The sequence below is a fragment of the Ictidomys tridecemlineatus genome, chromosome 3 (assembly GCF_052094955.1).
Source record: "Ictidomys tridecemlineatus isolate mIctTri1 chromosome 3, mIctTri1.hap1, whole genome shotgun sequence".
Classification (NCBI taxonomy): domain Eukaryota; kingdom Metazoa; phylum Chordata; class Mammalia; order Rodentia; family Sciuridae; genus Ictidomys; species Ictidomys tridecemlineatus.
Genome location: NC_135479.1, coordinates 136041749 through 136067990, shown reverse-complemented (window position 1 = coordinate 136067990; position 26242 = coordinate 136041749). Strand labels below are relative to the sequence as shown.

Here is a 26242-nt window from a genome sequence, read left to right as displayed (position 1 = left end):
GAAGGGGGAGGGGATCTGCAGGTCTGTAACCGCAATAGCGAGTGGCTGGCGAGAGAAGATCGGCTCCCGCCGCCGCCTCCAGTTGTCTCCTTTGTGCTCAGCTAAGCGCCAGAGGCTGGGGCCCTGCTGTGCCCAGGTCTCAGAGTCCTGCCCCGCCTCCCGCGGGAAGGTCGTGTCTTTAAGGTGGGGGCTTAGTATTCTGAAGGCCTAAACCAAAAGGCCACAAGGGTCACCTGGTTATCAATCCTGTCAGCTGTGTAGTTAGCATTCTGTGCTAGGGTTCAGAGATTAAGATTTCCACAGGGTATTTACTTCGTGCTTGGCTGCGTCTCAGGCACTTTTTTGCACCTGGGATTAAAAGGGAGTTTATATGTGGGCATAAAAACTTCAAATACAACAAACAGAATGAAGAGCAGCTGATAAAATTCTGGGCCAGTGTAAGGAAGAGAGTAGAATGTTCACAACCAGCTGGGGGAACTGAGTCATTCATTGATCAAAAACACATGGAAGTCTACCAAGTTTGCTGGTAGGGACTGGGGGTGGTAAAGACATATGTCATATTTATCGCTGTTGTAGCATGCCACACATTGAACTATAATTATAACATTTCTATCACCTTATTTCATCTCCTAGTAACAAGAGTTCTCCTTCCTTTTGGAAAACTGCCCCAGCCACCCCCAATCACACATACACACACACACACACACACACACACACACACACACACACACACTAACACATCCTTGAGTTCACTCCTATCCTAAATTTGTGCAATGGTAGAACCTGAACACCACCTCCAATCTTACCCACTTTCATCAGAGGGTGTGTGTGTGTGTGTGTGTGTGTGTGTGTGTGTGTAACCAAGATAGGGTCTGTAGAATACTTCCTTGGGTTTTTTATATAAAGAGAGGCGAGTATTTTCTGTAGGGGAGGTCTGCCTTCACTATAGACAATGAAGCCAAATGGTAAACAGAAGCAAAGATAAGAAAAAGGAAAATGAAGAGGACATGTTCTGATGGTAACACAGAAGCAAACCAGGATATCCCCAAGAGCAGCTGTAGTTTCTGCTGCTCCTGGATTCTGGGATCTGCCCTCAACATTGGTTCCATTGAGCCTCAGTTTCTCTTAAGTGAGTAAAGGCCTGTTCTGTCACTCACAGCTTAAAGTCTAGGAGAAGGAGGTTTTATTTTAACTTAACATTGAAAAACAGACCTTAGGTTAGCAAAAATTTAGGAGAAGACTTTCAAGGCCAAAAAGTGGCAAAGTAAGATCCACAGGCCAAATTTGAGTGACTACATGAGTTAAATGACTATATTTTAAATGATTATATAAACATGACATCTTTTTAATTTTGCCTCTTAAGCCCAAAGTCTATTAGACCCTTTACAGAAAAAAAAAATTGCTCTTCCTGTGCTAGGCAGAGAGGATACTCAGTAAGTTAAATATTAAACAAGTTAAATATAAATATACTCAGTAAGTTAAATATGTGAACATAAGGAGATAATATTAGAAAAGGTAGGTTTATGGGGATTTTTAAAATTGTCCTGCCATCTATTTTTAACCTCCTGTAATTATAGATAATATTTAAAATAGCTGTATTTTCTGTTTTCCTCCCAAAATCTATTGTTTCCACTTCCCTACCAAGCTCTGCCCTGAGAAGCTAACTTGTATGGATAAATCACCAGGATCCTCTTGCTGTGTGACTTCCTGTTGAATCTGACCAATGATAATCACTGGCAGAAAAATCATAAGAAGGGAAGTAAAAATAGCAGATTATGCTAAAGCAAAATTTGCCTTGGCTCTGTCCTTCTATGACTACAAGGCCCATCTAGAGGGCTCTCTTCCATGGCTTCAGTCTCTATGGTTCTCTAATAATGACATTTCCTTTCAGGCCTCTTTAGGCCTGGTCATAGTGGCTTCCACTGTTGCTAATTCCCTTAGCCTTGGCAACACCTCTATAAATGTCCTTCCTTATATTCTTTCAGTTAAACTATTTCAATTATTACTTGTTTCCTGCTTAGACTTTGAATGGTAAGATATGCCAAAAGGTCACTGTTTTGCTTTCCTTAAAAATACTCGCATTTCTGGCCTAGAGAAAAAATGAAAACATACATAAAACTCAGGCCTATTGTTTCGTGAATCAGCTGCCTTTACCAAAAAAAGTAATGAAAAGGAACCAGAATCCCCAACCAGTTTCTAGAAGACAAGATCTGGAAATCCCCCATATAGTTGGACTTTCCTTCTCCAACCCCACATTCACACTGTATCAACCCAGGATTGTGGGCGTGGACACCTTCTAGCAGAAGAGTAAGCAACATGGGTAATAACTAATTTTTTTGACTATTTATTTTATAGGAAATGAATATATGGTGAATTCTTTAGTATGTGTCCTTTAATGTCCAGAAATATCACTTGTGCAATAAATAAATAAATAAAAGAACAGGCTTCCCAGAAGGAATACAAATCCCTAATTTGTTGTAGGTCACAAACAAGTAATTTAAAGCCAAATCACAACTTGAATGCCGTAGTGGTAAATAAGGTTTCTATCTACAAAGCAACATGGAACCACTAATTGGTTTTTAATTCTATATGTTTGACATTAATAAGGTAAATTTGGGAATAATGAAAAAAAGTGATTGGAATATGGACAATTTGATCAGAGGAATTCCAACTGGAAAACATAACATTCTACAGAGATAACTAGAGCCTCTATAAGGTAAGCTCTATGAGGAAGGGGATTTTATCTGTTTCATTCACTACTATTCCTAATACCTCAAATAGTGCTTAGCATATAATAAGCACTCAATAAATATCTGTTGAATATATAATATAGTTATCTAGCTATTATCAATAAAAATTATAACTTAAAGGAAGACTAAAGGGTAAAGAAATATCCCAGTGGTAGAACACTGGCCTACCATATAAGAAGCTCTGTGTTTAATCCCCAGTACCACCACCAAAAAAATAAATAAATAAACTAAAGGAAAGAAAATAATATAGGCAAATGAATAAATGACACTGGACCTTGAACACATAGGAAAGAGGATCCAAGGAGTTTCACACACTTGCAGGAAAGAATCCTCCCTACCTCATCAATAGCAGTTCCAGAAAAGAGACTGTAATCAGAACTGTTATCCACTTACACAGAAAAGTGATAGTCTGCTAAGGCTGCCATTAAAAAAAAAAAAAAAAAACTGACTAGGTGGTTTAAACACACAAATTTATTTTTGCACAACTCTGGAATCTGAAAGTCCAAAATCTGGGTGTCAGCAGATTTGGTTGCTTCTGAAGCCTTTGTTTCCTTGGCTTGCAAATGTCTGCCTTCTTGCTGGGTCTTCCCATGTTGTTTTTTTTGTTTGTTTTTGTTTTTGTTTTAATATGTGTGTATGCACCGAATTTCTTCTTCTTGTAAGGATGTCAGTCAAATTTGAATTATAGCCTACTGCAATGTCCTCATTTTAACTTTAATCTTCTCTTGAAAGGCCCTGTCTTCAAATGAAACATGTTCAGAAGTACTTAGGGTGAGGATTTCAGCATATCTCCTTTGGGGGAACATAATTCAGCTCATAAAAGAGACTAGCAGTACAATTGCACCATCCTGTTTATCTTCGTACTATGTCCCATCTGGACCCTTCTACTATGAGGAATGTCAGTAATGTTAGGCAGGATCCCCAAATTCCCCAGTTGCCCAGGCCCTTTCACTCTGTCCAATGGAATTCATGGCCCATTATCCACAAAATCCCCTGTATCTCAACTATGAATGTTCTCTTTTCTTCTTTCCCTATGGAAACTTGGTTTTTCTTTTTTTTTGGGGAGGGGGGTTGAGTGGTGGGGGGTGGGTACTGGGGACTGAGCTCAGGCGCACTCAACCACTGAGTCACATCCCCAGCCCTATTTTGTATTGTATTTAGAGACAGGATCTCACTGAATTGCTTAGCACCTCGATTTTACTGAGGCTGGCTTTGAACTTGCAATCCATCTGCCTCAGCCTATGGAGCCACTGGGATTATAGGTGTGTGCCACCGCACCCGGCTGAAACTTGGTTTTCACCTGAAAATACTGCTTCTCCAACAGCCATCTAAATTAGTGGTTATTTCTTCTTGTATACCCAATATCCTACTGGACATGGAGGTGTCTTGATTTTCTTCTTTGTATCTTTTTGACTCTTCTAGAATATATATATATATATATATATATATATATATATATATATATATATATAATATATATATACACACAAACACATGTGTGTGTTTGTGTGTGTGTATTACCTTCAGAACTTTCTTTTTTGTTTTTTTAAATTTGTCCTAATTAGTTATAAATGATAGTAGAATGCATTTTGACACACTATACACAAATGGAGCACAACTTCTCCTTCCTCTGGCTGAACATAATGTAGAGTCACACCAGTAGTATAATCATACAGGTAATCGGGTAATAATGTCCATCTCACTCCATTGTCCTTCCTATCCTCACACCCTCTCCCCTCCCCTCACTTCCCTCTGCACAATTCAAAGTTCTGTCATTCTTCCTCACACCCCCAAACTCCATTATGGATTAGCATCTGCTTATCAGAGAAAACATGCGGCCTTTGGGTTTTTGGGTTTGGCTTATTTCTCTTAGCATGATATTCTCCAGCTCCATCCATTTACCTGCAGATTACATAATTTCATTCTTATTTTAGGCTGAGTAGTATTCCATTGTGAATATAACATATTTTCTTTATCCGTTCATCTGTTGAAGAGCATGTAGTTTGGTCCCATAGTTTAGATATTGTGGATTGAGCTGCTATAAACATTGATGTGGCTGAGGTCCTGTAGTATGTTGATTTTAAGTCTTTTGGGTGTTAACCAAGGAGTGGGATAACTTGGTCACGTGGTGGTTCCAGTCCAAAATTTCTGACGAAACTCCGTACTGCTTTCCATAGTGGTTACACCAATTTGCAGTCCCACCAGCAATGTATGAGTGTACTTTTTTCCCCACATCCTTGCAAACACTTATGTTGTTGTATTCTTGATAATTGACATTCTGACTGAAGTGAGATGAAATATTAAAGTCATATTTGATTTGCATTTCTCTAATTGCTAGAAATGATGAGCAGTTTTTCATGTTTGTTGATTGATTGTATTCCTTCTTCTGTGAAGTGTCCATTCAGTTCCTTTACCCTTTTATTGATTTTTTTTTTTTTGGTGTTAAGTTTTTGTGTTCTTTATATTTCTGTGAGATTAGTGCATGTGGTAAAGATTTTCTCCCATTCTATAGCCTCTCTTTTCATGTTATTGATTGTTTCCTTTACTAAGAAGAAGCTTTTTAGTTTGAATGCATCCCATTTATTGATTCTTGATTTTACTTCTTGTGCTTGAGGATTCTCATTAAGAAAGTCAGTTCCTAAGCTGACATGGTAGAGATTTGAGCCTACTTTTTCTTCTGTTAGGCACAGGTTCTCTGTTCTAGTGCCTAAGTCTTTGATCCACTTTGAGTTGATTTTTGTGTGGGGTGAGAGTTAAAGGTTTAATTTCATTTTGCCTCTCATGGATTTTCAGTTTTCCCAGCACCATTTGTTGAAGAGGCTATCTTTTCTCCAATGCATGTTTTTGGTGCCTTTGTCCAGTATGATATATTTATGTGAGTTAGTCTCTGTGTCTTCTATTCTGTACCATCGGTCTACATGTCTATTTTGATGTCAATACCATGCTGTTTTTGTTACTGTTGCTCTGTATTATAGTTTAAGGTCTGGTGCTATGATACCTCCTGATTCACTCTTCTTGCTAAGGATTGCTTTGGCTATTTTTCAAATGAATTTTAGGATTGCTTTTTCTAGTCCTATGAAGAATGTCATTGGGATTTTAATAGGAATTTCATTAAATCTGCATAACACTTTTGGTAGTATGGCCATTTTGACAACATTAATTCTGCCTATTCAGGAATATGGAAGATCTTTCCATCTTTTAAGATCTTCTTCAATTTTTTTCTTTAGTGTTCTGTACTTTTCATCATAGAGTTATTTTACCTCATTTGTTTTATTGATTCCCAAGTATTTTACTTTTTTTTTTTTTGAGGCTATTACAAATACGACAGTTTTTCTAATTTCTCTTTCAGAGAATTCATCACTGAAGTATAGAAATGAATTTGATTTATGGGTGCTGATTTTATATTCTGCTACTTTGCTGAATTCATTTATTAACTCTAGGAGTTTTCTGGGGGCTGCAAGCTTGGTTCCACATACAGAAATCAGAAAACATAATTTATCACATCAATAGACTTAAATACAGGAGTCATATGATCATCTCATTAGATGCAGAAAAAGCATTTGACAAAATATAGCGCTTCATGTTCAAAACACTAGAAAAAACTAGGGATAATAGGAATATACCTCAACATTGTAAGAACTATCTATTAAGACCAAACACCCAAAGAAATCTCTCAAGACAGAGTCTCATGCTTAGAAAGCAAAGCTTATTGACAGGTGAAGCCTGCCAGGCTTCTCAGTAGAGTGATGCAACATTCAGAGTTACTTGAATAGGGTTTTTATATCTTTTTTACAGAGAACAAGAACAAGCTGGAAATGGCCTGGAGTGTAGTAAGCTAGAATTGTCCTTGGGTGCAGGTATTTGGGTAATAACAGATTCATGTATTTAGGGACCTTGGAGATGGGGGGACATGGAAACAGGGCATCCCAAGTTTCTATTTCTTGAAAGCTCATAAGCCCTCGCCCTGGGCCAAGAAGTAATTCCAGAACCAAAATGGAGTCATTGATGTCCAGGATATCCCATTATTCTCCCTATTTTTTTTTTTTATTATTATTGCAAAGGACTGGAGGTCAATCTTCTGTAGTTACTTCTTGCTGGGAAGGGTGGTCTCTAGGCAGGGAAGCTGGGGTCATAAGGTTTAAGGTTTTTTTTTAATAGTTTCCAGGTATGGTCGTTCTGTGATTCTTCAAGTGTCCTTCAGGTTGGAGTCTCATATAGCTACTCAGGACCATCTGGTTGACTGTCTGGTGAAGATCTTTATCCATTTCATCGGGAAATTTTGGAGGCCATTAAAAATGTAGGGACCTATAAGAAGAGAATCATTAGTAAAGGCCCAATGAGTTTGGTTATCTACAGCCAGAAGTGCCCCAGTAGCCCTATATGCCAGGGGGAGTGAGTGGTCTCTTTTAGCTATTTTTTTATAGCCAGTTTCTTTAGTTTATCTGCTGCATCTCTAACTATGCCAGACTTGTTGACCTAGAAACAGCCTTCTTCCTGGAGGAAGGCACATAGGCCTCCCTCTTTTGCCAGTATATGGTAGAGGGCCCATCAATTTTAGAGGGCCACAGCCATCAAGGAGTATACCTGAATTTATAAAGTCAGCACCAAATCAATGACCTGTTGGATATCTGCAAAAACCTGTGCTGTTTTTATAGTGAATAGAGGTTCTTAATCCTGCTGCTCCTATATTAATCCCAGGAGATGTTTTTAGCCCTATGAGTAAGAAAATAATTTGGAGGCTCCCCTATGTCTGGTGTGTGTTGTTATTGGAATGGGTAGACATTGGTTGTGTGGGATTAAATGTCAGTTTGGGAAGTAAGAAAAATTAAGGTATAGAGGCCAGTTTATGAGCCTTGCAAAAGATAAAAACCTCAGAAGTTAGGGGATATTAGGACTGTGGGACTGACATGAGTGTGCATCTTAAGTTCTATTTTAAAAGAATTATTAATATTATTATTTTGACTAAAATGTCCATGTGTGGCTGTGTTTTGGTTACACTCTCTTGCCAAGTGTTTAAGACCAAGTTGGTCAAAAATTGAATTTGTTTTTATCTGCTATTAAGAATCACTTGAGTCCCCACAGGGGTTACTCTTGGGGAATTTGAGAAGAGCTTCTTAGCTCTTTTACTGTCATCTGCTAGTTAGGCCTCCTTGATGAGGTGGCTTCCTTTGAAAGCATTAGGGATATCTCCCTTTTTAAGTGACCCTCCTTTTTTGCAGAAAGTGAATGGATTGGCTTTCTGTTCTCCAGTGGTCTCATTAACCTCCCTGATCAGAAGGTAATGTGGCTCAGAGCTGTAGAGGTCCTTGGAGAAGTTCTCTCATTCTCTGGGTTCAGGCCGACTCAGACAAGAGCCAAATATTGTTTGTTTGTTTGTTTCTGTCCTTTTATTTTAACCTTAATCTTTTTTATTCTTTCTTTTTTATAGAAAGAGGCTTTTTTTTGTATCTTCATTTTATTTAACTATTAGTAAATATGTGATGCTGAGGATCACACCCAGCACCTTGCACATGCTAGGCAAGCGCTCTACTGCTCCTTAAAATTAATCTTTAAGCCTTGTTGTTAAACATCCAGCAAGCTAGTTTCACTAGTCTTAAAGTAAGAGTACTGGGCTTTAATTTCAATGTATATAAACTTACAGTCATTTATTCCTTATAATTTATCCCTTATAATTGGAGTCTGTATTAGTACTAAAAGTTAGCCTTATATCTTATTTGTCTTGTAGGTGATGGCTTATTATCTAAGATTAACCCAGTTTTTGTGTTCTTGAAGCAGTACATCTGCAAAACATTAATAGGCAACAGTTATAAAGTTTATAAGAAAAATACAAAATGAAATTAACAATAGTAAAAACATGTTCAGTCTGTGTGATAGCTAGCTTGAATTTTGGCTGCCTCTATTATATTATAACCCTGTTTGAGATCACAGTAATCTTTACAGCAAACATCAATCTTTGAATATAACTTTAAATGAGCTGATGAAGTGTTTTAGTTCTGAGGGTGATTTTATTTTTGTCTCTTTCTTAAATGTCATTTTATAATGTTTGGATAGATTGTTTCCTGAATCTATATGAATGTTAATTAACACAATATATCATTACATTTAAAACATAAATCAGAGAAAGACTGAGAGAAATTTTAGGTTTTTTTTGTGTAAATAAATGGCAAAATGTTTTTATGTTTTACAAAATTACCTTTAAATCAATTAGATTCTCCTCATTATCTTTTAAAAATTTTATTTGAATTTCAATTTCAGTGTGAAAAGTAACACAAATTGTCCATGTAAATTATTGACAACAGGTTAATTTATCCAAATATGAAACATTAAATCACATGAATAAATATTAACCAAATTTATTACTTCTACATAAATCTGAGAATGAAAATTTAGAATCTAGGGTATATGGTAACAATAATTACAGGTCTGTATAGGTTAACCAAAAATACAGAATAGCCTTTAATCTCTTTTATATTTAGGTAACAGTGTTAATGATCAGAAATTGACTTAGTCAAAGTGAACAGATATAAGACAGATCTTTAAATAACAGTGTGGCCCTTACATGATCATATACAAAAAAAGAGCACTTATTGGTTATCTTGTAATGAAGTTACCTAAACTTTTAGTTTATAACTTTGTATATAAGATTTAGATTAGGCTTAGCTAGATATAGTAATCATATATATATATATATATATATATATATATATATATATATATATTTATGTATGTTTTGGTGTGAACTATATTATTATAATTTTAGTGACAACTATTTGTTTAACCAGTTACAAAATAATCATTTAAGACTTTCAAACCCTAATTTGATCTATATTAAGCCCAAGGCCCATATCATTCAAAATGGAAAAAAAATTGAAAGCATTCCCTCTAAAACCTGGAACAAGTCAGGGATGCCCTCGTTCACCACTTCTATTCAACATAATCCTGGAAATTCTAGCCAGAGCTATTATGAAAGAAATTAAAGGGATACAAATAGGAAAAGAAGAACTCAAATTATCACTATTTGCCCACAACATGATTCTATATTTAGAAGATCTTCTAGAATATATTTCTCCTCTATTCTTAAGTATTTTCAGCTTCTTAAAAACTCTTATTCTCACATCCTATCACTCACTGCATCTCCTTATGACAATCATCTATATTTTTGCATAAATTCTCATTCCTTAAAGATAACAGCTTCTTTCTTACTGTTCCAACATCATGTAACTCTTTCTTTTTTTTTTTTTTTTTTTTTTTTTGGTGGGGGAAGTACTGAAAAGTATACTCAGGGGCACTCAACCACTGACTCATGTCCCCAGTCCTATTTTGTATTTTATTTAGAAAAAGGGTCTCACTGAGTTGCTTAGCACCTCACTTTTGCTAAGGCTGGCTTTGAACTTGCCATCCTCCTTTCTCAGCTTCCCAAGACTCTCATTATGGGCATGTGCCACTGAGCCCAGCCATCATCAAGGAACTCTTAAAAGTCTTCACAGACTTTCCTCCTGGTAACCAGATTTCTCTTTCCCTGATTTCCTGTCGTAGTTCATTTTCTGTTGCTAATAACACAATGTCACACAAACTGCATAAGTTATAAATAAAAGAGAATTATTCTGGTTCATAGATATGATCCAGAGTTGAGAGGTCACTTCTAGTGATGGCCCCAGGATGGTGCAGGGCATGACACGGCAAGAGATAAAGACTGTGTATCTGTGTGTGTGTGTGTGTGTGTGTGTGTGTGTGAATGTGTTTTGTGTATGTCTTTTGATCTCTTTTTTGTTTTTATAAAGTCACCAGTTTTAGTCATGGGAATTGCATCCTGATGATCTTCTCTAATTTAACCAACTCCCAAAGGTCCCTCCTCTAAACATGGGAGCCTAGTCGTTAGATTGTTTCCACCTCTTGACACCTCACAATGGGTATTAAATTCCAGCTCTGAGTTTCAGAGGAATCAAACCATATTCAAACCATAGTTCATTCAATGATTTTATACACCACCTATTTTAGACACTACCAAAGGTTATTCACTAGAATTTACCATCATTAAACTGTCATTTTTCATGAACCACAAACACTTCATTCTCCAACTACCGCTTCTATCTCCCAAATTCCCTCACATCTTACCCTTTGCAAATCTATTAACAACGTATTTCTTCTCAGACTAACACCTTTACTTATGTACTGCAATATTTAAAATATTTAAGAACCATAATGGCAGCAGCACAAACATGCCACCAGGGCAAATTGTAGAGTTTTCTACTGTTCCAGTTTGTACTCTTTATTTTCTGGATGATGGGCAGATCCAGGGAGTCCCAGAGGACTGGAAATATAGTCTAGGTGGATTTAGGAGCATTCAATGGACTCAGAACTGCAGTTATTTATAAGCTATTCTAAAAGTATGTGTTATGGCTTGAATGTTTGCTCTTTTGAAAATTTACATTGAAATTTAATTGCCAGTCTCAGATTGTTGAGAGATGGGATCTTTAAGAAGGCTCATAGAATAGGCTGATATCTTACACACACACACACACACACACACACACACACACACACACAAACATAAAATCTTTTTACATACAGAGACATATATGAATATATAGTTTTTTTGTGGTACTAGTGACTGAACCCAGGACCTGTGCCTGCTATGCAAGTGCTCCATACCCTCAGCCCTTTTGTTTTATTTTAAAATGGGGTACTGCTAAGTTGCCAAGGTTTTTCTCAAACTTGCCATCCTTTTACCTCAACTTCCTGAGTAGCTGGAATTACAAGTATGAGCTACAATGCTGGGCATTAAGTATATTAATGTATTAATGATCATTATGGCTGTGGTTATACTTATCTAGTGAATATCATTCCAGATCAAACCCAATCCACTTACTTTCTCAAAGATATTGCTTCATAAATTTTCTTCTCTTTACCACATCATTATTTATTTCTTCCTTCTACACACTCTATATATTTATACATGCTATAATTCTGCCACCTTAACAAAAATTCCCCTTATCCTCAAATTCCCCTGAGCTATTACCACATATTTTTGTTTCTGTTTCATCAATCTCCCTTGAAATATTTGGTTATTTTTATGATCTTCATTTCTTACTCTTTCACTTTTTTCTTGAAGCCTTCCTATACTTTTTGCCCCTGCCACTCTAAAGAGTCTCTAATTAACATTAGCAATGACTTCCATGTTGTCAAATCCAGACATCAATCAGCTCTCTTCCTTTTATTGGCTAGTGGTAGTCACCATTTAACCTAGATGAGCCTACTTCCATTCTAGAAACATTGTTTTGATTCCTGCTTATCAATTTTATTTTATTTTGTTTCATTTATTGTTTGTTTATTTAATCCCAAGACAGTTCTACATCACTGGCAGTATTGTTGAGAAGTTACTAAACCAATGAATTTTCAACTCCTGGCTTATTTTGAAGAGTGATTTTTGCCAATTATTGGAAAAAGTTATAAGCTAGATTACCTTGTATCCTTAGCAGGTTACAAATAAAGTAAGACTAAAATCAAATTACTATATACACATTCACACACACACATGTGTATTATAATGAATATGAATGTATGTGAATATATGTGCACACACACACTATATATATATGTATATATATATATATATATATATATTATTTATAGACTCTTTTTTTGTATCAGAAATAGAACTGAGGAACACTTAACCACTGAGCCACATCCCCAACCATTTTTATATTTTATTTTGAAACAGGATCTCACTAAGTTGCTAAGGCTCTTTTTGAATTCATGGTACTCCTGTCTCAGCCTCTTGAGCTGTCCTGTGCCACCTCACCCAGCTATTTATAGACTTTCAATATGACATTATGTGTTGACCAAGTTTGCATTGCGGTAATCAAAATACCCAATGACAACAACTTAAAAGAAGAAAAGTTTATTTTGGGCTCAAGGGTTTAGATGTTTAGTCCATGACCCAACTGCCTCCATTCCTCTGTGCCTTTGGGGCCTGTGAAGGGGCAGAACATCATGGCAGAGGGGGCAGTGGATGAAAGCTGCTCAGCTCATGGCCTCTGGGAAGCAGAACAAGAGAAAGAGAGAGGTAGCCAAGGACAAGCTAATCTCTAAGGGCATACCTCCAGAGAACTACTTACTTCCTCCAGCTATGCCCAATTCGCCTGCAATTACCACCCAGTAGTTTATTCAAATTTTTAATCCACCAAATGTATTAATCCACTGATGAGTTTATAGTTTCATCATCACCTTAGAAGGCCTTTCTGAACCTTTCTGTTTTCAGAACTTGTGTTTTCAAAACACAAGTTATTGGAGGACATTTCTCGATCAAAACCATAATATTACATATGCATAATATTGCGTATAATGTATATATATATTATATATGTATATAATGTGTTTATTTATATATGTATACACACATATATATACTCACACATATATAAACACACATTTATTACCAACAAAGTACAAATAAGTCATAAAACCTGTTAAGGTCTGTAGACAAGTCAAAATAACATGTGGTATTTTGCCAGAGAAATGTTAGAGTTCGTAAACAAGTCTGGATGGTGCCTGGCAAAATGCCAGAGGGAGTGGTTTGAGAAGTAACAAAAGCAAGCCATTAAGTGTGGAGATTCCTTATTGGTTGACTGATGTATCTAGTTTATGCTAATTAAGATAAGCTGTGCAAAATGTGTAAATAGCTCTGTTGTCCTACAATAAACGGCTTCCATTCCTGCTGTATCAATCTACAGAAGTTATTCGTCACCCCCCGGTTATTATGCTGCAGCCAGACTGCGGCAAAAACCTTCTCTGAAAACTTGATAAAAATCTCAATCCCTTATTCTTTTATGGCCTCTTGACTACACAGTCCATAAAAGATTTGTTCAAAGACATTATTTTGGAATCATGCCTTGGGCACCATTGCAAAAATTTGAAAAGCTCTCTGTTCAAACAAGAATGTGGAAATATCCTCATATCTGCACACATTTCAAATACTCACAATTTTTTTCTCCCAAGTGCAAAACCTATTACTAACTGAAAACCTATTACTAACATTCATTTAGTGATGCTGTAAAATTTTTCTTGTTAATCTGAGATTTTTAAAAGTAGCTTAAGCTCTTATAACAGATTCTTTTGGAGTCTAACCTTCTTAAGGAATTCCGTCTTTCAACACCTGGAGTTTGCATTCCTAGTTAGGCAAATGACCACCCCTAGAATGGATGCCTAAACACACACACACACACACACACACTTTCACACACCTCATCCGCCACACATTTTTATGTCACATTTTTTTTGCGTGTGTGTGTGTGCTGCTGGGGATTGAACCCAGGGCCTTGTGCATGTGAGGCCTTGTGCATTACTCTACCAACTGAGCTATATCCTCAGCCTATATGTCACATTCTTTAGACATTTCTCTCACATTTCCTAGAATTTTAAATTTTAGAATGTTTGAGACAGTATTCTAGTTCTCTCAGTTCTACTTCCAAACAGTTCTTACTCTGGAGAATTCATTCAATCTGTTTATTATTTGTCAGCTATTAGGAATGAAACTGTCAGTGTAGAATCATTTTGACTAAACAAAACAAAAAACACCAGCAATTCATAATAATTAAACCTAATCCAAACATTGTTTTTCAACCTGAACTCTTTCCAAGTTTCATGTTATATACTTGAATGATGACTTGTTCATGTTCGTTTTAACTGGTATTTATGCACCAGTGACCAAAACTGATCTCTTGATTTCTTCAATATCTCCTTCTCCTCTGTGCACTTCATCTCTATAGAGAATACCTACACTCTAAATAAACCCTAAATAAACATATCTCTTTCACACCCCACATCTGTCTGTCAGTATGTTCAGTCAACTTAAGTCTCAAAATATAACTAAAATTAACTGAATTTCTTCCCTGTTACCATCATGATGCAAAACCCCATCATTTCTCACCTGGATTTTTGTTATAATCTCCTTTCTAGATCTCTTGTTCCTGCCCTAGTCCTCCTTGAGTTTGTTATCTACCCAACAGAGTAACTTAAAAGATGGCAGAATATGTCATTTATTTGTATATCAACCTCTAGAGGTACTTACCTTTCTCAGAATACAATTCAAAGTCTCTATCATAATCTGCTATGGTCCTTCCCTCTTTCTGACCTCTTATCTTTGCTTCCTTTCATTCCCTTTTCCACTAACCTTCTGTTGCATTTACACTTTATATTCTTTGAATAAGTTATGCATATTCTTGCCTCAGGGTCTTTTCATTTAATAGAACCTTCCTCCTGGTAAGCCTGCTCCTTGTCACATGTCAATAACTGCATGATGTACTCCCCAGATTTCATTCCGGAATTTTCTCAAATCACCTTCTCTGAGAGACCTTCCCTATCCTTATACAAAATAGCAACTCAATTTCTCCCTCTTTCCTTCCCTCCCTCTCTCTCTTTCTTTAAATTATTTTTTAAATATTTATTTTTTAAATTATTTATTTTGAGACACAGTCTTGCTAAATTTCTTAAGGCCTCACTAAGTTGCTGAGGATGGCCTCAAACTTACAATTCTCCTGCCTTAGTTTACCATGTCACTGGGATTATAGGTGTGCCATAACATGTCCAGGGTCTAATCTCTTTCACTCTGCATATTGCCCATTCTTTTTTCTATACAAGTTAGCCATTCTTGCAGATATTATATGTTTAAATGTTTATTTATCTGTCCAGTCTATATGAGGAACGGATCTTTCCCTATGTGGATTACTTCTGTATCTTTAGTATATACAATACTGTTGGCATGTAATACCTGTAATTAAAATATATATCATATAGTGACTGGAGGTATAGCTCAGTGTTGTAGTGCTTCGTAACATGCCTCACAGGTCTTTGGCTTGATCTACAGCACCAAAAAAAGAAAAAAATATATATATATACACATATATATCAATGTATATATATGTATGCATATGTGTGTGTGTATATGCACATATATCCAACAAATTATTGGATAAAACATTTGATAAAGAATTATTAAAGGAAACCAGACATAGAAGCACACACCTATAATCCCAGCTACTTGGAAGCTGAGGCAGAAGGATTAAAGTTCAAAACCAGTCTGGGCAATTGGCCGTATCTCAACACCAAAAAATAATTTTTTAAAATTATTAAACTAATCACAGTAATGCTGATAAAATAATTTTTAAAGTAAATTTTTAAGAAAAATGAATTTTGAAGAAATAAATTAAAAAAAAAAATAACTATCTGGGCATGGTGGCACACACCTGTAATCCCAGCAGCTCCGGATACTGGGGCAGGATGATCTCAAATTCAAAGCCAGCCTCAGGGACTTAGCAAGGCCCTATGCAACTCAATGAGACCCTTTCTCTAAATACAATAAAAAATAGGCCTGGGGATGTGGTTCAGTGGTCGAGTGCCCCTGAGTTCAATCCCTGGTACCAAAAAAAAGTACCTAGACCTTAATAGATAGCAGGCATAATTTTTAAAATTTAGAGAAACAAGTTAAACAACAAGCTTTGCCATGAGGACACTTTAGCTTTTACAAAAGATATAGAATAAACTCAATAATACAAGGAAAAACAAGCTCAGTTTCTCCTTCTATACTCTCATAATACAAGGCACTTCTGTGACCCTGAATACATGTGCCCCTCCATGGCCCCCAAGCAATTCTGAAGCAGATTCTCCATTGGACAAGCTGAGTGTCTTCTAATTTAAATTAATTCTGAAATTATCTCCTTGGAAATAGTGTCAGATACTATAGTTTGAGGTATTAGCCCCACAAGATTCCCACCCCACTAACCCAATTTAGATACCAGTTACATTCATAGGTTATGGCCTTGTTTCTAAACAACTGGCTATAAATTGAGGTTCCCATAATCTTCTCCTTGGGTTCAATTAATTTACTGAAGTGGCTTACAGAATTCATGGAAACAACAATTTACTATAAAATATATTAAAAATGATACAGGCAAACAGATGGAAGAGATACACTAAGTGAGATATGGAAGAAGGGCATAGAGCTTCTGTACCTTCTATAGGCATACTATCATCCAGGAACCTCAACTTGTTCAGCTAATTGGAAGCCCTCTGAAACACAGGGTTTTTTTTGTTGTTGTTGTTTTGTTTTTACTTTTTTTTAAAAAAATGGAAACTTCATTACCTAGGCATGATTAATTGCATCACCCATTGGCCATTGGTGATAAACCTCCAGAATATCTCCCCTCTATGGAAGTAGAATATGAGACCAAAAAGTCCCAAAGTTCTTATCTTGCCTTTATCTTTCTACAACCAGCCCTCATTCAAAGGAGAAGCCAACTGATTAACATGCAAATAGACACATCATTTTGGAGATTCCAAGGATTTTATGAGTTTTGTGCCAGGAAACAGGGATGAAAACCAAATATGAACTTCATACTATCACAAGTACAATATCTGAAGTCTAGTTTTTGTTTAAATGACATTTATTTATTACAAATAAATACATTTCTGCTTTGGAAAAGGAGAAGAGAAAAAAGACTTATTGACTCCTACTGTCATTTGAAAGATTTTCCATGACTGCCCCAGTAGTGTAGGTAAGAAACAATATAAAGTGAGTCAATATCAAGAGAGGTAAAGGGAATCTTAGCAAAGAGAATTCACAGGAACTCTGGTAGGAGGTCAACAGTTATTGTTACCAGATTCCTTGGTCAGAGGTCTGACAAATGGGGTACTAAAAGAGTATGGCCACTCACCTCAATAACAAAATGGAAAAGTAATTGTGAAAATCAGGAAAGGAAATTTAAACAGTATAGTTATACCATAAAGACAAAGGGGACCAGGATTTCCATCCTTGTCTTTAGGGGTACTGGCATAAACTCCCAGAATAGTCAAGGGAGACCAGAAATATGCATAGTTAAGCAGTCTTGATGGGTCTGGCTGACAATTATCTCAGAATTGGTCAGAATTTGGGGAGATAAGAAAGTATCTGTTGCCTGGAAGATTGTTTCACCTTATCACAGATGTTTATTGATTAGACTTGGAATTCATAATGATTCAGAGCAGAGTGTGAGCTATGATAAAAGGTTCCTGATCTCTGGGCTACAAACATCTGACAGGCCAGGTATGGTCAAAAGTCCCACAAATTCTTATGTACATCAAGAATTATCTATAGACTACATAAATAATAGAGCTGTCATAAAGCATATTTCAAATGTTTAAATGAACACAAGTACAGTTTAATAAATATAAATTTAGTTACAAGTATTAGTAAAATCATAAGATTTATGACTATGTATTTTTCACCAAGGGTCCTTTGAAAATAAAACAAATATTTATGAAAGGAGATGTTAATTAGACCTTTTAAGTTAAAAAATATTGAAACCATTATAAGAGGATGAAACACACAGCATTTTTTGCAGGAAGCCTATTTTACGGGCTCTATAGCAAAGGCTGTAATAAAATGAGAGTTTCAAGTAAAATTAACAGCTAATTGGAACAAACTTCAACATTTTTTTCCAAAAGAATATTCTAATCCATATTTCTTACACCACAGTATCCAAAATTCAGACAACTATTGCTAGACATGCAACTGGGAAAATATAATGTGGTTCTCATGATCATGCTATATCATTAACATAGACAAGATATGGTTGTGTCTTTTTCTTTTGTTGTGTACCGGGGATTGAACTCAGTGGCACTTGGCCACTGAGCCACATCCCCACCCTGCTTTGTATTTTATTTAGAGAATAGGGTCTCACTGAGTTACTTAGCACTTGGCTTTTGCTGAGGCTGATATTGAACTCAGGATCTTCCTATCTCAGCCTCCCGAGCCTCTGGGATTACAGGCGTGTGCCATTGTGTCCGGCATATTTGTGTCTTTTCACAGGCTACAATATTTTCATCAGTGGCAGTTCACTGAATACGTGTGTGGCACCTTGTAGTGGTAGTGGGCAATCACAAGATCAGATTCTTTTATTCCAATCTTAATATTCCAATGCCTGTAACGCTCAAGTCACACATCACACATTACATATACATATAAATATAAATAAATATATATGTATATAAATATAAATAAATATGTATATGTATATATATATTAATCAATGAAATTAAATTTTCATGAGGTTGAAGTGTGAAAGACTTTCAAAACTTAGGATAAAACATGATCCAATTTATTTATGTGTACAATATTATACTGAATATAAAACCTAACAGAGATATTTTATAAAAATAAACACATGAAAATAGATGCAAAAAAACTCCAACAAAATATTAGCAAATTAAATCTAGCAATAAACAAAAGGAATAATAGATAAATACCAAGTAAGGATTACTCCCAGTAATGCAAAATTGATTTAACATTAAAAAATCAAGTCAGTGTAGTTCAACATAATGATTAACTCAGTAGATTTGATAAAAATGCAACATGAATTTACAATTTCTAAAACATCTATCAGTTGAGAATAGAAGAAAACTTCCACAATATCATAAAAAGCATTTATGAAAACCATATGGTTGTTATCATACTAGATGGGGAAATATTTCATGGCTTCCTTCTAAGATTGGGTACAAAGGAAGTATATATGTAAATATACATATATATGATATAATATAAAATATATATACATATATATGAGATATAATTATTTAAATACAAAATCCTAAGAAATCCAAAAAGTTACCACTAGAAATAATGAAGTAAGAGAAAGCACAGAGTACAAAAATTAGTTGTACTTCCAGTTAGCAGCAACAAATAATTAGAAAATAATTTGGGAGTGGGTACCTGGCATTGAACCCCAGAATGCTTTACCACTCAGCCACATCCCCAACCCCTTGTTAATTTTTTTTTTTATTTTGAGACAATCTCACTAAGTTGATTAGGGTCTGGCTAAATTACTGAGGCTGGCCTCAAACTTGGAATTCTCCTGCCTCAACTTCCTATGTTGCTAGGATTATAGGCATGTACCACCACACCTGATAGAAAATAAGTTTTAAGGCCAGAGGTTCAACTCAGGGGTAGAGAACTTTCCCAGCATGTATGAGGTTTTGTCACAAGCAGTGCCAAAAAATAATAACTAAAAGTTTATTTACTGTACTACTATAGTGCATACTATTTTTAGAATTAAGTTTAATAAATGTATATAAGACTTCAAATCTGAATATTACAAAATATTGTTCATAGAAATTAAAAAACATCTACAATGGAGAAACATTCTGTGTTCATGGTTTAGAAGAACGATATGTTTAAGAGATTGATTCTCTCAAAAATTGATCTGTACATGAAGTATAATTTGATTTCATATCCCAATAGCTTTTGGGTAGAAATTGACAAGTTGATTTGAGAATTGTGTGTTTGTGTGGTACTGGGGATTGAACCCAGCGTATTTTACCACTGAGCTACATCCCGTCTTTTTTTTTTTTTTTGAGAAAAATTCTTCCTAAGTTGCTGAGGCTGTCTTGGAACTTGCCATATTCCTGTATCAGCCTTCTGAATTCTGGGGATTATTGTGCATGGCAATGATTTGATATCTAATATAAAATGAAATTACTAGAATGGTCAAAACCATTTTAGAAATGGTGAACTTAATTATTGGTTTTCATATCTTAACTATAAAATTAGCAATGAAGACTGCAATATTGCCATAAGGAAATAAACTAGAGAATCTGGAAGTTCTGTATATATGTTTAATTGATTTTTGCTTAAAGATGCCAAGGCAATTTAATGAGAAAAGGACTGTCTTTTCAACAGCTGAAAGAACTACCACTTTAGAAAACTATTTATCACTAATATTAAATATGCTTATTCTGTGGTCCTCACCTTCCTGTAAAAATGTGGCCAGCAAAGAAAATTGTGTTTGTTTTCTCTTCTTTCTGCCTCATTTTCCTTTCCTTTTTACTCCTACTTCATTTAGGCTTTCCATTCAAGTTTTAGCATGCAGCAAGTTTTTCCAGTTTCTCTTTTCTAATGGTTCCAAGCAGAAGATAACTGATATGAGTGACTCACAAGAGCTAGTCCTCAGAAAGTGTTTTGATTTGGGATCACACATGTTTTTGAAGCCATAAGGACTCATTCCATCTCTAGTGCTATGAGGAATGTCAACATAAATAAATAAATAAATAAACAAACAAACAAAGGAAGAAGAAGGACAGTAATAATCATAAAGCTTTCACTTTTGGCTAAGTAAAATGAAGTGCAGGTTAAAAAAAAAACTTTTGGAGGTGAAGTATTTGTTACATCGGATTGATGTAGATACATTTGCAATTATCAAGTTGTAGGAGCTGCCAAAAAAGAAGTAAATTCAGATTTGATGGGTTTTCCATAGCAAAGGAATCATAGTCAAACAAATATATAATCAGGGTCCACACATTTAGCAGTTGGTGGGACTCACATTGATTTGATTTTCTGACTTTGTAATACGAGCCAATTCATGGTGATATCTGAAAGCATCTGAAACTGCATCCCCCAAAATAATAAATAATATAATATTCCAAAACAATTGAAAAAATTCAAATCATCATGAAAGGCTTAAAATGTGTAGAAATGCTATTCTCTAGAGGTTTCCTAATCAATTCATCTGTTTGATGTTTGTACAAAACAATTGGATCAGGGTAGATGGGGAGAAATCTAAAACTTTAACCAGTTTTAACTCTAATCATTGCTTCTGTGTCTGATTTTAAGAACTGTAAAGTCTGAGATTTTATTCCTTTTGCAAATAAATGTTAGCCTGCCAATTTCAAAGATCTTGGCAGGAAATGTGAGATTCTTGGTTTAGACAAAAATAACAGTAGCTAGAATATCAACATTGCACCAGATCCCCAAGCTAAGGTCACAAATGCTTATAGGAAGAGGGTCAGGTAATTTCTGCATACTAAATGGGATGTGTTACAAGAGAGGATACTCAAGCTTAGGTACACTGAATCTTTTATAATAGTTGGTAAGCTTGATTGGCCTTTGCCTCAATGGAAGATATTATCTTTTTAATCTGTACTAGAAAGAAAATTACTCTTTATTCTGAAGGGAGAGATGCTACCTCTATTTTCCAAGGCTGTTTACTATACAAACATGCTGAAAAACTGTCTTGATGGAACAAAGGAAGTTAGAGACTGCTTATAAGACATGAAGAAATTTGGGGCATCCATTGAAGAATGACTCCAAATAGCAGATCTATTATTTTTGCTTATGCACATTAACCTAGTCACTGTCATTGGTCTGCTTGTCATCAAATTAATGATCTCTTTAGTGTGGCAGATCAAATACTATTTGCCTTTACATGGCTATGTTACTTTTCCTAATCTCTTATAAAACAGTCTTCAGTTATCTGGACTATGCTGATCACTTTCATATTCTGCAGAATGTCATGCTTGTCTCTTCTATAGATAGAATTGTGATTTGTGTCTTTATCAATTTTGTGTTGCTTTAACAGAATATCCAGAACTTGGTAATGTGAAAAGGAAAGAAGTTTATTTGACTTAAATTCTGTTGTAAACACATGAGGTCTCTGTCTAAAGAGAAGCTCCTTTGCTGGCAATATGGTGGAGAAGGACAAAGGAAAATGGCCTCATGCAGAAAGTGCATATATATAAGGAAGGACGCAAGATACTACATAGAGCCAGGCTTTTAACAACTCACTCTTATAGGAATAAAACCAGTCCTGTGAGATCTGACTCACTTCTGAGATGAGATATCATTAATCCATTCATGAAGGTAGATCCCCTACTACCTAATTATCCTCTACTAGGTCCCATATCTTAAAGCTTCTATTGCCACAATGGAGACCAAGCTTTCCAGCACATTAACCTTTGGGAAATAAATTGTATTCAAATCATAGTACCTTGTAATCAAGGGGTGACAAGTACCTTCAGTGTTCTAGTAAGACATAAATATGTCCCATTATATTTCCAGAGTAATGATCTGGGGCATATTGAGTTATTTCTTATAAATCAATGGCTCTTGATTAGGGATTATCTTATCTCAAAGAGACATTTGGCAACTTCTAGAGATGTTTTCAGGTGTTTAAAACAGCCAGAAGGGTGATGGCATCAAGTGGTAGAGGCTAGAGAAGCAATTAAACATCCTACAATGCATGAGGTAGTCCCTCCAAGAATTATCCAACCCAAATTCTTAGAAAAGATTTTAAAAACTTGCTTTTAAGCAGTATATATGATGTTATCTCTTGGAAGTTCTACACAATGTAAAGTACAGTACACTTGGGCCTGTTTGCATTTTGTAGGTCATGTTCACAGCAATTGATAATACTGCTTTGATCCTTCAATTGAGTGACTTAAAGGCTGCATGATTTGAATGTGGCCTTGCACAAAAGAGGGTTTTATGTAGATTTATGTTGCAGTGAAGGCTACTCTGCCATTTGGGACATTCATATGGCTCCAATTTACCCTTGTTCCTGGCCCTGGTACTTGTCTTCTTTCCAGGGCACAGAGGTTTTAGCCATAGTTCTTACCATGCCCATGGTTATAAAGGCCTCACCATTTCTGCTTGTCCCACCAACACAGATGAAGGACCCCCTATGTAAGATACTGACTAACATAAGGAGATCACTTCGAAATGGCTTTTAAATAAAATGAGTTGAAAAGATTCCAACTTCCCTCCCGGACACTTTAAAGGTAAGCAGGGTGATAACACAGCCTGAAAATGAAGGGGAGTAAAGTGCCATGGGGCAGACCAGTGAGAAACAAGAGATGAGAAGAATGCAGTGGAGAATCTTATGCTTCCTACCACAGGTTGAGCTGAGGTACAGTCTAGATTAGCACTGCAGGACTCAGCATTTGATTGTTTTCCTATGAATGTGTAATATTCCAGCACAAGAGCATATCACATTGCAATTGCTTTCCCTTATTCATACCTCACTCTTTTTCTTCCTGTGCTCTTTTGTCCTCCTCAATGGAGCATTGGTATGTAGTTTTGCCTCAGGTACCAGAAAATGAGAGAACAATGAAATATAGTTTGTGAGGAGATTGTATGGATGAATTGAAGTTACATTATGGAGAATCTTCAATGTCAAACTAAAGATTAAAACTATGCTTAGGTTCCAAGACTGTAGGATTCTATATTCACACAGAGTGGCAGGAATTGAACTCTACATCAATAAAGTGACTCAGTGCCTGTCCAGGCATTCATTAGCTAATTAAACTGGGGAACAAATATTGCTGATTCTTTCTCTTCACATAATCCCTATGAATCTTTCACTTAATTGCAGGGGCTGCACTCTCTCCTACCCATAACTCTTCTGTTAGGAGTTGGGGAGAAAAGGTCTGCCAGAGATAAACCAAGGCTTCTGTGGGAAATTGGTTAGCAAGAAAATCTGTAGTAACCACAGCAAGAAAATTTCACTTACTTACCTTTCCTTTCCTTAACAGAGGGTCTGTTTGATACTCAGGAAATTTAAGAACCTCCAAAAAGACCTTCTGTTCTATGACCATTATCAATGTCTCTATACCTGAGGCAGTTTTTGAAACCACCATGGAGTCTGGTGAGTATTGTGTTTCTGACTTACATGTTTTTGAGGAGAAATAAAGACATAACTTATAAAATAGATGATCAGTCAATCAATGTGAAAATTGCAAAATGTGTTTGGATTCAACCATCACTATATCTAATAGAAATGATCAAATCTGCAAGCTGGTTAAATATATCTTTCAATTTCACTTGTGATTTTTATGGTTTTAAGAAATGTAGTCTTTATGACTTAGGATGAGGGAAAAGAGAAATAATATAAAAATAGCTAGTTTTGGATGAATTTCTGTACAATAGAGTTTTGGGGTTAAAAAAAGAGATGCAAGTATTGTTTGAAGGGAGAATCATATTTTGAATTGTTTGTACAAAGAAAATGCAAATCTCTGCAAGTACAGGCATGGTTCAGGCTGCCTTTTCATAAAAGAAGTTTACATCTATAAAAGAAATCTACCTTAGTAAAATAAATATCTAGAGGATGTAAATAGGCTTTAAAAAATATTACATGTCCCTTTCTGCCTAAGATCTTTTCACAGAAAGAAGAGATTGGGGTTTGATACCTGACTGAGAGATTACCAAGAGATTGCAGCAAGTGGCTGTTTCCTGGAAGACTTTGCAAAACAAGGCAAGCTCTGCTGGCTGCACTCACTCATCTCAACCCTCCATCGTCTGCAACACCTCCTTTACTCCTAGAAGTCCAAGGCCCTATCCTTTTGTTTGGCTCTATGTAAGCTTCCACTGTCTAAGCATCCTTTGAGTCTCATGTTGTTCGTGTGTAGTTTCTGTATTTAGTACATCAATAAATTTGTCTGGTTTCTTCACTATTAATCCACATATTGTGTTCATTTATATATTAAAACTATTGAACCTTTAACGAAAAAGAACAAATTTAAAGCTTTGCTGAAACATTCACGTGGTATAGAGGTGTCTAATTGCTTCCTGCAGAAGCACACCCTCAGACAGTTTATTCAGGACGAAGTACCAGGAAAGAATGGGGAGAGTAGAAGAACCATTATCAAACTATTTACCACTGTAAATAAACTAGTAGAGAACCATTATCAAACTATTTACCACTGTGGGCAACTGGAGACAGCTCAAGGTAACAGTGAGCAACATACTTCAGAGTTGTCCCAATCAAGGTAGAGGCAGCCAGCATATTTATTTTCCAAGTCCTTGTCTTTTATTGGATGAAGTCTACTCTCCTAAATTTGCTTTTAAAGTCATTAGCAAAGTTTGTCTTCTATAATACATCTTTCCCAGGTGAAGGACTGGTACAAAACTGGAGAACTAAACAAATGTGTCTCCTCACCTGATTCTATGTGTGGCCAAACAGAAAACTACAACCCCAAATAGCAGGAGCAAGGCTCAAAATCATAGGTACTCCATGGACATTTGTTCATTATGCTGTCAACCTGAAACATGAGAAAATACACTGGTAAAGGAAGCACAAGATAAGGAAATTGGTACTCCAAAAAATGCCATAACATCCATGAGTAGTGCGCCACACAGAATGAAGGCATTCTGAATTCCAGTGATGGGCTCTGTTAGGTGCCTGGTCAGCCATGAATGACTGCACAGGGAAAGGACAATGAAGGACAACTGAAAACCACAGGGAGTCTTTTCTGACAAGCAAACATCTTGAAGATGTGGCTTGGTGTGTTAAAATATTTCCCAACCATAATTACATTCCCTTAAGGAAAATGTCAAAATCATGTCACGCCTACCAGGTAGCCTGGACCCTGCCTTATCATGGCAATTATGTCATGACTCCCAAACACTTGGTCAACCAAAGCATCAAGTCCCTCACACAGAAAGCTTGCTGAAGGCTATACAAAGGTTAATAAACTGCTTAATGGGACAGGAAATTGAGGAAAAATGAGGGAGACTCAATTTCATTAAAATCTTCAACTCTGTGAGCAACATACCATCCTCTCTTGGAGGTAGTCCATGCAATTTCTATTCTCACTCAAAAGTCAAAATTTGTATCTAGGTGGGACTCTCTGGAAACTTCCCTGGAACCCCCAATAAAACTGGAGGGCAGGGGAGGCATACCGTCCTTCCC

At 36.0% G+C, this 26242-nt stretch overlaps 1 long non-coding RNA gene across 2 annotated transcripts; it reads left to right on the top strand.

Annotated features, from left to right (window-relative positions):
- Positions 1–28: 28 nt before the first annotated feature.
- On the top strand, positions 29–25008 carry LOC120884448 (uncharacterized). Of its 2 annotated transcripts, none has more exons than XR_013436758.1 (4): positions 29–183; positions 23223–23333; positions 24087–24199; positions 24705–25008. It is a non-coding gene; the product is annotated as an uncharacterized LOC120884448 (long non-coding RNA). The 2 variants fall into 2 exon arrangements; XR_013436759.1 differs by having other exon boundaries at positions 124–2716.
- Positions 25009–26242: the final 1234 nt, after the last annotated feature.